Here is a 14,751-nt window from a genome sequence, read left to right on the forward strand (position 1 = left end):
GGCAAGCAAGAGTGAAGAAAACCTTACATATTTTCCAATCAAATGCATAGGCAAACCAAGAAATTGTGAACTAATAGGTTATTCAAAAGTCACTTAATGGAGGAGTCCTACTCTCTCTCTCTCTCTCTCTCTCTCTCTCTCTCTCTCTCTCTCTCTCTCTCTCTCTCTCTCTCTCTCTCTCTCTCAATTTCAATTTCAATTTAAGGGCTTTATTGTCATGGGAAACGTATGTTAACATTGCCAAAGCAAGTGAAGTAGATAGTAAAAAAAAGTGAAATAAACAATAAATATTAACAGTAAACATTACACTCAGAAGTTCCAAAAGAATAAAGACATTTCAAATGCCATAGTATGTATATATACAGTGTTGTAACAATGTGCAAATAGTTAAAGTACAAATGGGAAAATAAAGAAACATTAAATATGGGTTGTATTTACAATGGTTCTCTCTCTCTCTCTCTCTCTCTCTCTCTCTCTCTCTCTCTCTCTCTCTCTCTCTCTCTCTCTCTCTCTCTCTCTCTCTCTCTCTCTCTCTCTCTCTCTCTCTCTCACACACACACACTGACAGACAGACAGAGTGTGTGTGTGGTATTTCCAGTAGACTAAGCTACAACTACAAGGCCCATGGTACGTTTCGACGCGTCTCATGACGTAACTTCATGTGAGCACGAGCAGACTGGAGCATAGACGCGATTGTATAGATTACACACTCCAGTATTGTCCTAGAGTTGGACAGCATATAATAATGTTATAAACATTAATAACGTAGCAGGTGACTGTAAAAGTAACGCGACAATTCGGTGTTTAGGTCTGCACGGACAGAATTGCTTTCCTTTCATCCTTCGGTGTGCGTTTTTATCTGTTGGAGCATTCAAATTGGATTTCGAGCGAATATCGGGAAAGTCCAGATGGTGCTGTCGGATTATCATTAGGTAAGGCGAGTTTGATTATCATTAGGTAAGGCGAGTTTGAAACACAATAAATGTGCTTTATTTTATGTAGCTAAAATGTTATTTTACTGCAATTTGCTTGGCTACCAAGGGCAAAGTTATTGTCATCATCAGTCAAATATAAAATTGTAGCCTAATTGTTGCACACCTTTTACACTTTTTTTGTCGACTATTACCCATAGAAGGCCTAGGCTACAATGGATCACTTTTCACTTTCAAGTTAGTCCATTCATGGCACAGAAACCAAACAATTACAAAAATTTCAGCAGTAAGAAATACCTAAACTGAGGTTGGTTTATAGCCCATTGTCATCATTCACACATTGAAAACCAAGTAACCTACCTACCTATTTAACTAGTAAGAGAGAGGTAGGTATGTGTACTTGAATTGTCTATGGCACTTTTGAAGTATGTATATGACGTTAGTGGTTGTGCACAATGAAGGGTCTCTCTTTCCCTTGTGTGGTTGACAAGCCGGTTTGGCCCGCACAGAGAAAGCCCAGCTGGGGGCTATTGTTCCCACAACATAAACTGATTTGCATGCATCATCTCGATCGAGCATCTGGCCTCGAGAGTCCCTCTTTTGTTCCCCCAAATTCGGCTCATTTGCTCAACTGTCCAGTCATATTCATTGCTGTCCCTATCATAGTAGAGCTGTGTTTTTGTGTAGCATATACTGTCTTTACTTTGATTTTTTTATTTATTTCACCTTTATTTAACCAGGTAAGCCAGTTGAGAACAAGTTCTCATTTACAACTGCGACCTGGCCAAGATAAAGCAGTTATATATAGTTATATATACTGCGACCTGGCCAAGATAAAGCAGTTACATATAGTTATATATAGGTTTAGGCCTATTTTAAGAGAAACTGGCTTTGTATCAAACTGTCATCTGATTATGGTAGGGCTGTTAGTAGCCTACTGTTTATACTTTGAAATTCCCTTTGCCCCTCTAGTCTATTATAAGCACTGTTGATTCATGATTGTGCTGTCATAGAAAACTGGCTTTGTATCATCATACTGTCATCTGACTATGCTCCTCAGTAGTGGACTACATCATCTGTGGATGCTTCGGAGAGTTTAAAAATAACACCATCATATCACTCTCACCAGAGTTTCCATTCCTGAAATGGGCTGGATCTGCTTCCTTTATTTAATCAGGCCGGTCTCCCTACTCGACTCCAATCTCCCAGATAAGATGCTCTTACCGACTCACCCCTGGTATGGGTGTGGATGGGTGTGTGTTTCATGCCTTGATTAGGGAATAAAAACAAATGTGGGGTCACTGAAGGTGGCTGGGGCTGAACATGAATGGATCTTTCAGAGCCTGCCATTTGGGATGATCACGTTACGGTTCTGTGGCTCAGCAGTCGCAAAAGGGTAGCGAACACAATTAGTTAACATCAACCCTGGGGCACATACTGAAAACATGTAGCTAATGGGGTATTACACATAGCCTACTACAAGTTACTAAGCAATTCATAGGCAATATCATATTAACAAGAGCAACATTGGGTGTGCCATGACCCACATTTAGGCCTATGCTATGCAAGCCTACCTTCCCTGTCAAGGGCCCTTACATGCTCACCATTCTCATGACGTTGGTTCATGTTTAGGCAATAACTTGTGTGACATATCTTTTTTGAACAGAGAGTGAATGAGCAGACAAAACATTAATCAACTCGCCACCTAGCCTGAACCTTTTTCTGTCCAACTTGATAAATCAGCTGTCTGGCATAGCTTTGTGTCAGCGAATGCTGTAAATCTGTCTAACTTGGAGATCTGCCTCTGTGATAAAGTCAATTAATGAAAGTCATTCCTGGAAAGATCCCTTTTTCCAGACTGGACAGAAAGACACAAAGGCTATTTTAATTGGTCCTATCGACTCCTCTCCTCTCCACATTCCTTCCTCTGCTTACGCCCTTCCTTCATTCCTCTCCTGTTATCAAGGTCAACTTGGATGTGTTTGAAAGGTCCATTCATGGGCACCTACAAGCCACCACCTCTGATCTCTCTCAGGGTGCATCCGAAATGGCCCCCTATTCCCTATGTAGTGCACTACTTTTGACCGGGGCCCATAGGGTTCAGGTCAAAAGTAGTACACTATATAGCGAATAGGGTGCCATTTGGGATGCAACCTAATTTTCTTGTTCTCCGTGAACTTGGAAAATGGAGAGGTTGTCTACCTGGCTGATTTCGCTTCACCTCTAAAGGGAAAACACATTTGCTTGGGAACCTTGTTTTATGCCCATCGTTACCTCCCTAGTTTTCACCGTTCTTCTGACTGATGGTTGGAGAATGGGGAAAAACAAATAAAAGTGGTAACTTTCTGTCCTGAATTGGTATGATAGTATAATGACATGTGTTCTTTGTGACATTGCTGCTCATAAGCAAATGGACGTTATCCTTACCTATAGCTAAATCGGTGTCTTGTGTGAGGATGACACCAGTAGTTGACAGATGTAGCCTAGCTTTTCTAGTTTTAATTCCAGAAGACCATCTTCACTCTCTGAGGAACAACACAGTATACTTTTTTTCTAAAAACAATTATTTATTTGCCTTTCAGGTTAGTCTGTGTTCTACCTCAATGAATAATTCAAAGGCTTTGAAATGTAAACTGCCACCCTCCATCTGCTACCTCAAAAGTCAGACTCCAGAGGTTATGTCAACGTTGGACTCCATTTTAAACTGACATTATGACATCTCCTCTACCCCCCATTGTTAATGACATTAATAAAGAAGAAGAAACTTTGGCTGTATTAAATTATCTGGAAAGTCTCTCTCTCTGTCTCTGTCTCTGTCTCTGTCTCTCTCTGTCTCGTCTCTGTCTCTGTCTCTCTCTCTCTCTCTGTCTCTCTCTCTCTCTCTCTGTCTCTCTCTCTCTCTCTCTCTCTCTCTCTCTCTCTCTCTCTCTCTCTCTCTCTCTCTCTCTCTCTCTCTCTCTCTCTCTCTCTCTCTCTCTCTCTCTCTCTCTCTCTCTCTCTCTCTCTCTCTCTCTCTCTCTCTCTCTCTCTCTCTCTCTCTCTCTCTCTCTCTCTCTCTCTCTCTCTCTCTCTCTCTCTCTCTCTCTCTCTCTCTCTCTCTCTCTCTCTCTCTCTCTCTCTCTCTCTCTCTCTCTCTCTCTCTCTCTCAAAGCCAGCCATAAGCTTATTAGCCTGCAGTCTAACCCTTTTTATGAGGTGCCGTGTTTGGATCAGACTTTGTCCCTCCCTTGATAATCTCTTTATAGAGATGGGTGCCTATGAAATGACCACCTACAGCCAATAGCGACACTCTTTATTGGATTGTGGAACATGGCACCTATGGCCTCTGTGAACAGGGTTACGGTAAAAGTTCTAAAAGTATTGTTAGGCTTACACAGTATGTACTGGGTATTTTGTAATCAAACATCATAACAATGACAAAATTAGTACAAAATACATTAAATGTAAGTACCTGACGATAGACACAAGGAAGCACCTTAGATGTGCAGGACAACATTATGTTGATGGCTGTAGATTTGTGATTAGTCTGTTAGCATGGAAATAACTGTGAATTAGCAGGGGGCTAATGCGACCATTACATCTCAAGCATGCTAGCTAACTCGCTCTTACAGCAATAACATACAAAAGCACATCCCAGGATGCCCCCAATATCTAACAGGTACCGTACACACACACACACACACACACACATATATATATATATATATACAGTGGGGAGAACAAGTATTTGATACACTGCCGATTTTGCAGGTTTTCCTACTTACAAAGCATGTAGAGGTCTGTAATTTTTATCATAGGTACACTTCAACTGTGAGAGACGGAATCTAAAACAAAAATCCAGAAAATCACATTGTATGATTTTTAAGTAATTAATTTGCATTTTATTGCATGACATAAGTATTTGATCACCTACCAACCAGTAAGAATTCCAGCTCTCACAGACCTGTTAGTTTTTCTTTAAGAAGCCCTCCTGTTCTCCACTCATTACCTGTATTAACTGCACCTGTTTGAACTTGTTACCTGTATAAAAGACACCTGTCCACACACTCAATCAAACAGACTCCAACCTCTCCACAATGGCCAAAACCAGAGAGCTGTGTAAGGACATCAGGGATAAAATTGTAGACCTGCACAAGGCTGGGATGGGCTACAGGACAATAGGCAAGCAGCTTGGTGAGAAGGCAACAACTGTTGGCGCAATTATTAGAAAATGGAAGAAGTTCAAGATGACGGTCAATCACTCTCGGTCTGGGGCTCCATGCAAGATCTCACCTCGTGGGGCATCAATGATCATGAGGAAGGTGAGGGATCAGCCCAGAACTACACGGCAGGACCTGGTCAATGACCTGAAGAGAGCTGGGACCATAGTCTCAAAGAATACCATTAGTAACACACTACGCCGTCATGGATTAAAATCCTGAAGCGCACGCAAAGTCCTCCTGCTCAAGCCAGCGCATGTCCAGGCCCGTCTGAAGTTTGCCAATGACCATCTGGATGATCCAGAGGAGGAATGGGAGAAGGTCATGTGGTCTGATGAGACAAAAATAGAGCTTTTTGGTCTAAACTCCACTCGCCGTGTTTGGAGGAAGAAGAAGGATGAGTACAACCCCAAGAACACCATCCCAACCGTGAAGCATGGAGGTGGAAACATCATTCTTTGGGGATGCTTTTCTGCAAAGGGGATAGGACGACTGCACCGTATTGAGGGGAGGATGGATGGGGCCATGTATTGCGAGATCTTGGCCAACAACCTCCTTCCCTCAGTAAGAGCATTGAAGATGGGTCGTGGCTGGGTCTTCCAGCATGACAACGACCCGAAACACACAGCCAGGGCAACTAAGGAGTGGCTCCGTAAGAAGCATCTCAAGGTCCTGGAGTGGCCTAGCCAGTCTCCAGACCTGAACCTAATAGAAAATCTTTGGAGGGAGCTGAAAGTCCGTATTGCCCAGCAACAGCCCCGAAACCTGAAGGATCTGGAGAAGGTCTGTATGGAGGAATGGGCCAAAATCCCTGCTGCAGTGTGTGCAAACCTGGTCAAGACCTACAGGAAACGTATGATCTCTGTAATTGCAAACAAAGGTTTCTGTACCAAATATTAAGTTCTGCTTTTCTGATGTATCAAATACTTATGTCATGCAATAAAATGCAAATTAATTACTTAAAAATCATACAATGTGATTTTCTGGATTTTTGTTTTAGATTCCGTCTCTCACAGTTGAAGTGTACCTATGATAAAAATTACAGACATCTACATGCTTTGTAAGTAGGAAAACCTGAAAAATCGGCAGTGTATCAAATACTTGTTCTCCCCACTGTATATATACAGTGAGGGGAAAAAAGTATTTGATCCCCTGCTGATTTTGTACGTTTGCCCACTGACAAAGAAATAATCAGTCTATAATTTTAATGGTAGGTTTATTTGAACAGTGAGAGACAGAATAACAACAAAAAAATCAAGAAAAACGCATGTCAAACATTTTATAAATTGATTTGCATTTTAATGAGGGAAATAAGTGTTTGACCCCTCTGCAAAACATGACTTAGTACTTGGTGGCAAAACCCTTGTTGGCAATCACAGAGGTCAGACGTTTCTTGTAGTTGTCCACCATATTTGCACACATCTCAGGAGGGATTTTGTCCCTCTGGCTGATTCCTCACCGTTCTCATGATCATTGCAACTCCACGAGGTGAGATCTTGCATGGAGCCCCAGGCCGAGGGAGATTGACAGTTATTTTGTGTTTCTTCCATTTGCGAATAATCGCACCAACTGTTTTCACCTTCTCACCAAGCTGCTTGGCGATTGTCTTGTAGCCCATTCCAGCCTTGTGTAGGTCTACAATCTTGTCCCTGACATCCTTGGAGAACTCTTTGGTCTTGGCCATGGTGGAGAGTTTGGAATCTGATTGATTGATTGCTTCTGTGGACAGGTGTCTTTTATACAGGTAACAAACTGAGATTAGGAGCACTCCCTTTAAGATTGTGCTCCTAATCTCAGCTCGTTACCTGTATAAAAGACACCTGGGAGCCAGAAATCCTTCTGATTGAGAGGGGGTCAAATACTTATTTCCCTCATTAAAATGCAAATAATTTATAACATTTTTGACATGCGTTTTTCTGGATTTTGTTGTTGTTATTCTGTCTCTCACTGTTCAAATAAACCTACCATTAAAATTATAGACTGATCATTTCTTTGTCAGTGGGCAAACGTACAAAATCAGCAGGGGATCAAATACTTTTTTCCCTCACTGTATATATACACACACATCCGGACATACAGTGGGGAAAAAAAGTATTTAGTCAGCCACCAATTGTGCAAGTTCTCCCACTTAAAAAGATGAGAGAGGCCTGTAATTTTCATCATAGGTACATGTCAACTATGACAGACAAAATGAGAAAAAAAAATCCAGAAAATCACATTGTAGGATTTCTAATGAATTTATTTGCATATTATGGTGGAAAATAAGTATTTGGTCAATAACAAAAGTTTCTCAATACTTTGTTATATACCCTTTGTTGGCAATGACACAGGTCTAACGTTTTCTGTAAGTCTTCACAAGGTTTTCACACACTGTTGCTGGTATTTTGGCCCATTCCTCCATGCAGATCTCGTCTAGAGCAGTGATGTTTTGGGGCTGTCGCTGGCCAACACAGACTTTCAACTCCCTCCAAAGATTTTCTATGGGGTTGAGATCTGGAGACTGGCTAGGCCACTCCAGGACCTTGAAATGCTTCTTACGAAGCCACTCCTTCGTTGCCCGGGCGGTGTGTTTGGGATCATTGTCATGCTGAAAGACCCAGCCACGTTTCATCTTCAATGCCCTTGCTGATGGAAGGAGGTTTTCACTCAAAATCTCACGATACATGGCCCCATTCATTCTTTCCTTTACACAGATCAGTCGTCCTGGTCCCTTTGCAGAAAAAACAGCCCCAAAGCATGATGTTTCCACCCCCATGCTTCACAGTAGGTATGGTGTTCTTTGGATGCAACTCAGCATTCTTTGTCCTCCAAACACGACGAGTTGAGTTTTTACCAAAAAGTTCTATTTTGGTTTCATCTGACCATATGACATTCTCCCAATCCTCTTCTGGATCATCCAAATGCACTCTAGCAAACTTCAGACGGGCCTGGACATGTACTGGCTTAAGCAGGGGGGCACGTCTGGCACTGCAGGATTTGAGTCCCTGGCGGCGTAGTGTGTTACTGATGGTAGGCTTTGTTACTTTGGTCCCAGCTCTCTGCAGGTCATTCACTAGGTCCCCCCATGTGGTTCTGGGATTTTTGCTCACCGTTCTTGTGATCATTTTGACCCCACGGGGTGAGATCTTGCGTGGAGCCCCAGATCGAGGGAGATTATCAGTGGTCTTGTATGTCTTCCATTTCCTAATAATTGCTCCCACAGTTGATTTCTTCAAACCAAGCTGCTTACCTATTGCAGATTCAGTCTTCCCAGCCTGGTGCAGGTCTACAATTTTGTTTCTGGTGTCCTTTGACAGCTCTTTGGTCTTGGCCATAGTGGAGTTTGGAGTGTGACTGTTTGAGGTTGTGTTAGGCCTACTGCTGCTAGGTAGCTCTCTCTGCTCTCTCCCTCCCCTCTGTCTGTCCTTGATTGCAGGAGTGAAGTCTGGTGTGCGGGAGTCAGGGTTCCAGCTGCAGCTCATTCACCATAATCACCTCAGCCTTTAAGACCCGGTCAAACTTACCACTCATCGTCAGATCATAGTCAAGACGACCATATATTTGGAACCTGACTCCTGCCTCCGCTTCACTCCTGCCACCACCATCCTGCTCTCCACTACCGGACCTCTCTTTTGGACTCACCACGGACACTAGGACATTACGGTACCACACCTGCCCTGATCTGGATCTGTTACCCTCCCTGTAACCTGGACTTGCTCTTCCCCTATATTTGGAAACCTGGACTTTGAACATTGTAAATAAACCTGTTAAAACTTCTCTGGCTTGGTGTACTTGTCTGCATTTGGGTTCTTATCCAGTTAAATCACAACAGTATGATCTGACCCAACATGAACCCAGCAGACAGTAGCTCGGATACCACCCCAGAGTGCACTCAAATTTGGACTGCCATAGCCAATCAGGGCATTTTACTTGGCCAACATGATACCCTGTTTAAGACGATTGCTGAGGAAAGTCAGGTGCTGCTTAATCAGGTTCAATTACTCTCCAATCAAGTGTCTGCCCTTACTACCCCTTCAGCCCAGATCAGAGAGCCTTTTGTTCCTGCTCCAGAGCGCTATGACGGGAACATGGGAACCTGTGGCGATTTTTTGACTCAATGCTCGTTAGTGTTTGAACAACAGCCCCTCACCTACGCCTCAGAAAGAGCCCGTATTGCCTACCTTATCAACTCTACTAGCGGTTCCGCTCGTGCCTGGGGATCCGCGGTCTGGGAGAGTCAGTCGGACATTTGCAACGCTTTACGTTGCCTTCACCACGGAGATGAGGAAGGTTTTTGACCACCCCGTACGAGGCAAGGAGGCTGCGAACGGTTGTTTTCTCTTCGGCAGGGGGCTCGTAGTGTGGCGGAGATGGCAGTGGAGTTTCGGACTTTAGCAGCAGTGAGTGGTTGGAATGACGAGGCATTACAAGGAGTGTTCATCAATGCTTTGTCTGAGACGTTAAAAGATGAATTGGTGTCATATGATGAATCGCCTACGCTGGATAATCTTATTTCACTCACTATCAGGTTGGATAATCGGATTCGGGAGCGCCGCCGGGAGAGGAGTGTTAGTTCCAAGCAACCTGTCTGTCATCAACAAACTCCTCCCTGCATCTTCTCTACGGAGAAAGCCGTGTCTTCCCGAGTCGATACGAGGAGCACTGAACCCGAAGCCATGGAGGTGGGTCGGGCACGGTTGTCCTCAGAGGAGCGTGCACGTCGTATTCAGGCTCGGGTCTGCCTGTATTGTGGAGAAGCTGGTCATTTCGTTCCTTCCTGCCCAGTTCGTCCGGGGAAAAGGGCCGGCTCATCATTAATGGGAGAAGTTTTGGTGAGCCGAGCAGCGGATTCTTCCTCTTCTCCCCGCATTCTGCTCCAGGCATCCCTCCAGTGGCAGTCCCAGAATTTCTCTGTTAGTGCGCTGATTGACTCTGGTGCCGACGAAAGCTTTTTGGATAGAGAGTGGGCTCAACAAATGGATTTGGAGACTGTTCCTATGGACTGTCCGCTGCAGGCTAAGGGTCTAAATGGACAATTGTTGACCCGTATTACCCATCAGACTGTTCCTGTTTGTCTTAGAGTGTCGGGAAATCATCAGGAGAACCTTCAATTCCATATTATCGACTGCCCACAGACTCCCCTGGTCCTTGGTATCCCCCTGGCTCATAAGACACAATCCACACATTGATTGGGTGACAGGTAGCATTGTTTCATGGAGCACATTTTGTCATGTGAATTGTTTGTGTTCTGCTCAGACTCCTGCCAGTACTGTGCCTCAACCTCCACTGGAGTCCATGGATCTTTCTGCTGTTCCTGACGTGTATCATGACCTGGCATCCGTTTTCTGCAAACACAGAGCTACTTCTCTTCCTCCTCACCGGCCTTACGACTGCGCCATTGACCTCCAGCCAGGAGCCCCGCTCCCCAGCAGTCGCCTGTACAATCTCTCCCGGCCGGAGACGGAGGCTATGGAGAACTACATTCGGGACTCCTTGGCGGCAGGTATTATGCGTCCTTCCTCGTCACCTGTAGGAGCGGGATTCTTTTTTTGTTGCTAAGAAGGATAAGACCCTCAGACCCTGTATTGATTACCGTGGACTTAACAACATTACCATTAAGAACAAGTATTCTCTGCCTTTGATTAATTCTGCTTTTCCCCTCCTTCATGGTGCTACCATCTTTACGAAACTGGATCTACGAAATGCGTATCACCTGGTGCGCATTCGTAAGGGTGATGAATGGAAGACTGCCTTCAACACACCCTTGGGACATTTTGAGTATCTGGTTATGCCTTTTGGGTTGTCCAATGCCCCTGCTGTTTTTCAGGCACTAGTCAATGATGTCCTTCGGGACATGTTGAATCGGTTTGTTTTTGTCTATCTGGATGATATCTTGATTTTCTCAGAGTCCTCTCAGGAACATGAACTGCATGTGCGCCAGATGTTGCAAAGGTTGTTGGAGAACAAACTGTTTGTGAAGATGGAGAAGTGTGAATTTCATGTGTCTGAGACCTCTTTTTTGGGTTACATCATAGCTCAGGGGGAGTTGCGGATGGACCCAGCTAAGATCTCTGCTGTCACGGACTGGCCAGCTCCCTCTACCCGCAAACAACTTCAACGATTCCTGGGGTTTGCGAACTTCTATAGGAGGTTCATCAAGGACTACAGCCGCATTGCGGCGCCACTCACCGCTCTCACCTCCATCTCACGACCGTTCGCTTGGAATGAAGGGGCCGAATCAGCGTTCGAAGAACTGAAACATCGCTTCGCCTCGGCTCCCATTCTGATGCAGCCGGACCCCGACCGCCAGTTTGTCGTGGAGGTGGATGCATCCGACACTGGGGTAGGTGCGGTGTTGTCACAACGTTCTCCTGAAGATAACAAACTGCATCCCTGTGCTTTTCTCTCAAGGAAACTTTCTCAGGCAGAGAGGAATTATGATGTTGGCAATCGTGAACTGCTCGCCGTTAAGCTGGCTCTCGAGGAGTGGCGACATTGGTTGGAGGGGGCGGAACAACCCTTCATCGTTTGGACGGATCATAAGAATCTGGCTTACCTCCAGTCAGCGAAGCAGCTCAACCCCCGTCAAGCCAGGTGGGCACTATTTTTTGGGAGATTCAATTTTTCTCTGTCTTACCGTCCTGGGTCACGCAACGTCAAGCCTGACGCCCTGTCTCGTGTTCATTCGGCTGTTGATACTGGTAGTAACCCTGAACCCATTTTGCCTCCTACCTGCAGTATTGCGGTCATCACATGTGACATCGAGGGGATTGTTAGACAGGCTCAACATCATCAAGCTGACCCTGGGAGGGGTCCTCCTAACCGGATGTTTGTCCCTGAGTCTGCTCGCTCCCAGGTACTTCAGTGGGCTCACTCGTCTCCCCTTACCTGTCACCCTGGAGTTTCGCGGACCCTTGACTTTGTGCGACGGAAGTTCTGGTGGGCCACGATGGAGGCGGACACTCGAGCCTTCATTGCTGCTTGTACGGTATGTGCATGAAGTAAAAACTCCACCCAGGCCAGCGCTGGTCATCTACGACCTCTACCTATACCCAGCCGGCCTTGGTCGCATATCGCTATGGATTTTGTCACTGGACTTCCCCCCTCGTCTGGAAAGACTGTCATTCTTACGGTGATTGATCGTTTTTCTAAGTTCGCTCATTTTTTGGCCCTACCTAAACTGCCCACTGCCAGAGAGACGGCTGATATTTTGGTTGAACATGTGTTCCGCTCTCATGGTCTACCCACGGATATTGTCTCTGACAGGGGTCCCCAGTTTGTCTCCCAGGTGTGGAAAGCTTTCTGTAAAGCTTTGGGCATTACATCCAGCCTGTCCTCTGGATATCACCCCCAGACCAACGGGCAAGCCGAGAGAGCGAACCAGGAGATGGAGACCGCTCTTCGCTGTGTCACTGGTTCTAACCCTGGGTCATGGAGCTCCATGCTCCCCTGGGTGGAATATGCTCACACCTTGACTAACGCTTCCTCTGGTTTGTCTCCTTTTCTGTGTGCTCTGGGTTATCAACCTCCCCTGTTCCCTTCCCAAGAGAGGGAACTGGCGGTACCTCGGTGCAGTCCCACATGCGCCGCTGCTTCAAGGTCTGGAGGAAGGCCAGGGTAGCTCTGTCCCGAGCTTCGGCGTACATGCAGAGGCAAGCCAACCGTCACCGGTCCCAGGCTCCCGGTTACTCTCCTGGTCAAGAGGTATGGCTGAAGTCACGGGACCTTCCATTGAAGGTGGAGTCTAAGAAGATGGCGCCTCGTTTTATAGGACCGTTCAAGATACTGTCTATTGTTAACCCCTGCGCGGTTAAGCTACAGCTTCCTGCCTCCCTACGGGTTCATTCCACCTTTCATGTTTCCCAGATTAAGCCTGTGTCGGTTAGCCCTCTGTGCCCGCCCTCTCGTCCCCCTCCTCCGCCCAGGATCGTGGGTGGGGGTCCGGTCTACACTGTCCGGCGACTTCTGGATGTTCGCCGCCGAGGTCGTGGTTTCCAGTACCTGGTGGATTGGGAGGGTTATGGTCCTGAGGAACGTTCCTGGGTGCCCAGGAGCTTCATTGTGGATCCTGCTCTGGTCCGAGAGTTTCATAGGTTACATCCCGATAAACCCCGTCGGCCGCCAGGTGGCGTCCGTAGAGGGGGGGGGTACTGTTAGGCCTACTGCTGCTAGGTAGCTCTCTCTGCTCTCTCCCTCCCCTCTGTCTGTCCTTGATTGCAGGAGTGAAGTCTGGTGTGCGGGAGTCAGGGTTCCAGCTGCAGCTCATTCACCATAATCACCTCAGCCTTTAAGACCCGGTCAAACTTACCACTCATCGTCAGATCATAGTCAAGACGACCATATATTTGGAACCTGACTCCTGCCTCCGCTTCACTCCTGCCACCACCATCCTGCTCTCCACTACCGGACCTCTCTTTTGGACTCACCACGGACACTAGGACATTACGGTACCACACCTGCCCTGATCTGGATCTGTTACCCTCCCTGTAACCTGGACTTGCTCTTCCCCTATATTTGGAAACCTGGACTTTGAACATTGTAAATAAACCTGTTAAAACTTCTCTGGCTTGGTGTACTTGTCTGCATTTGGGTTCTTATCCAGTTAAATCACAACAGGTTGTGGACAGGTGTCTTTTATACTGATAACAAGTTCAAACAGGTGCCATTAATACAGGTAACGAGTGGAGGACAGAGGAGTCTCTTAAAGAAGAAGTTACAGGTCTGTGAGAGCCAGAAATCTTGCTTGTTTGTAGGTGACCAAATACTTATTTTCCACCATAATTTGCAAATAAATTCATTAAAAATCCTACAATGTGATTTTCTGGATTTCTTTTTCTCAATTTGTCTGTCATAGTTGACGTGTACCTATGATGAAAATTACAGGCCTCTCTCATCTTTTTAAGCGGGAGAACTTGCACAATTGGTGGCTGACTAAATACTTTTTTTCCCCACTGTACATATTGTAAATATGAACATAGAATATAGTATAATTTTATTTTGCAATCTCTCACTATCTGCAAGCATGACAAATGGCATAACACTTTATTGTTATGTAAATTCAACCAACCAATAGGAAAACATAAACATTGAATACATATTTCTGCAGTGTCAAGTGGAAACATAACCAACCCTATTACATTTGATACAATAAGGAAATCACTCATAATTTCCAACGTTTTTTTGAACAGACAATCTTTTATTTAGTGTGGTTTTAGTCATCTATGTCACATCAAAATGATTGAACATTTGTGTTTTAACAACACATCTAAAATCTACAAATACTCACATTAGCTAGGGCTGTGACGATTATGGAATTTTGAGTAACAATGAATTGTCATGCAAATGGACACGGTTATTGTCATAATTGTCATTTTTGTATAAAAAAATGGAGCTTGTAATGCATCATAATGCATCTTTGGAAATTAGCTACAACATATCTAATAAATACAACACAGCTTTAGTGACACCCCTGTTTAAAAAACGAATGGTTTTCACCACTTTTTACATTTTAGTCATTTAGCAGACGCTCTTATCCAGTGCATACATTTTCATACTGGTCCCCCGGGGGAATCGAACCCACAACCCTGGCGTTGCAAGCGCCATGCTCTACCAACTGAGCTACAGAGGGGAAGTGGAAGTGA

The 14,751-nt window shown here is 45.2% G+C and overlaps 1 protein-coding gene across 3 annotated transcripts in view; it reads left to right on the plus strand.

Annotated features, from left to right (window-relative positions):
- LOC123485571 (E3 ubiquitin-protein ligase pellino homolog 1-like) overlaps nucleotides 1–14,751 on the plus strand; it is a 49,452-nt gene that overhangs the window by 6,314 nt on the left and 28,387 nt on the right. Inside the window, exon 1 of one of the 3 annotated variants that reach the window (XM_045216560.1) lies at nucleotides 673–957. The exons of 1 other annotated variant lie outside the window; for it this stretch is intronic. The gene's annotated coding sequence lies outside the window, so the exon portion shown is untranslated. Of the gene's footprint in view, nucleotides 1–672; nucleotides 958–14,751 lie in introns of those variants that run through there. One more of the 3 variants, XM_045216559.1, reaches the window with a different exon arrangement.

The sequence above is a fragment of the Coregonus clupeaformis genome, unplaced genomic scaffold, assembly GCF_020615455.1.
Source record: "Coregonus clupeaformis isolate EN_2021a unplaced genomic scaffold, ASM2061545v1 scaf0739, whole genome shotgun sequence".
Lineage (NCBI taxonomy): Eukaryota > Metazoa > Chordata > Actinopteri > Salmoniformes > Salmonidae > Coregonus > Coregonus clupeaformis.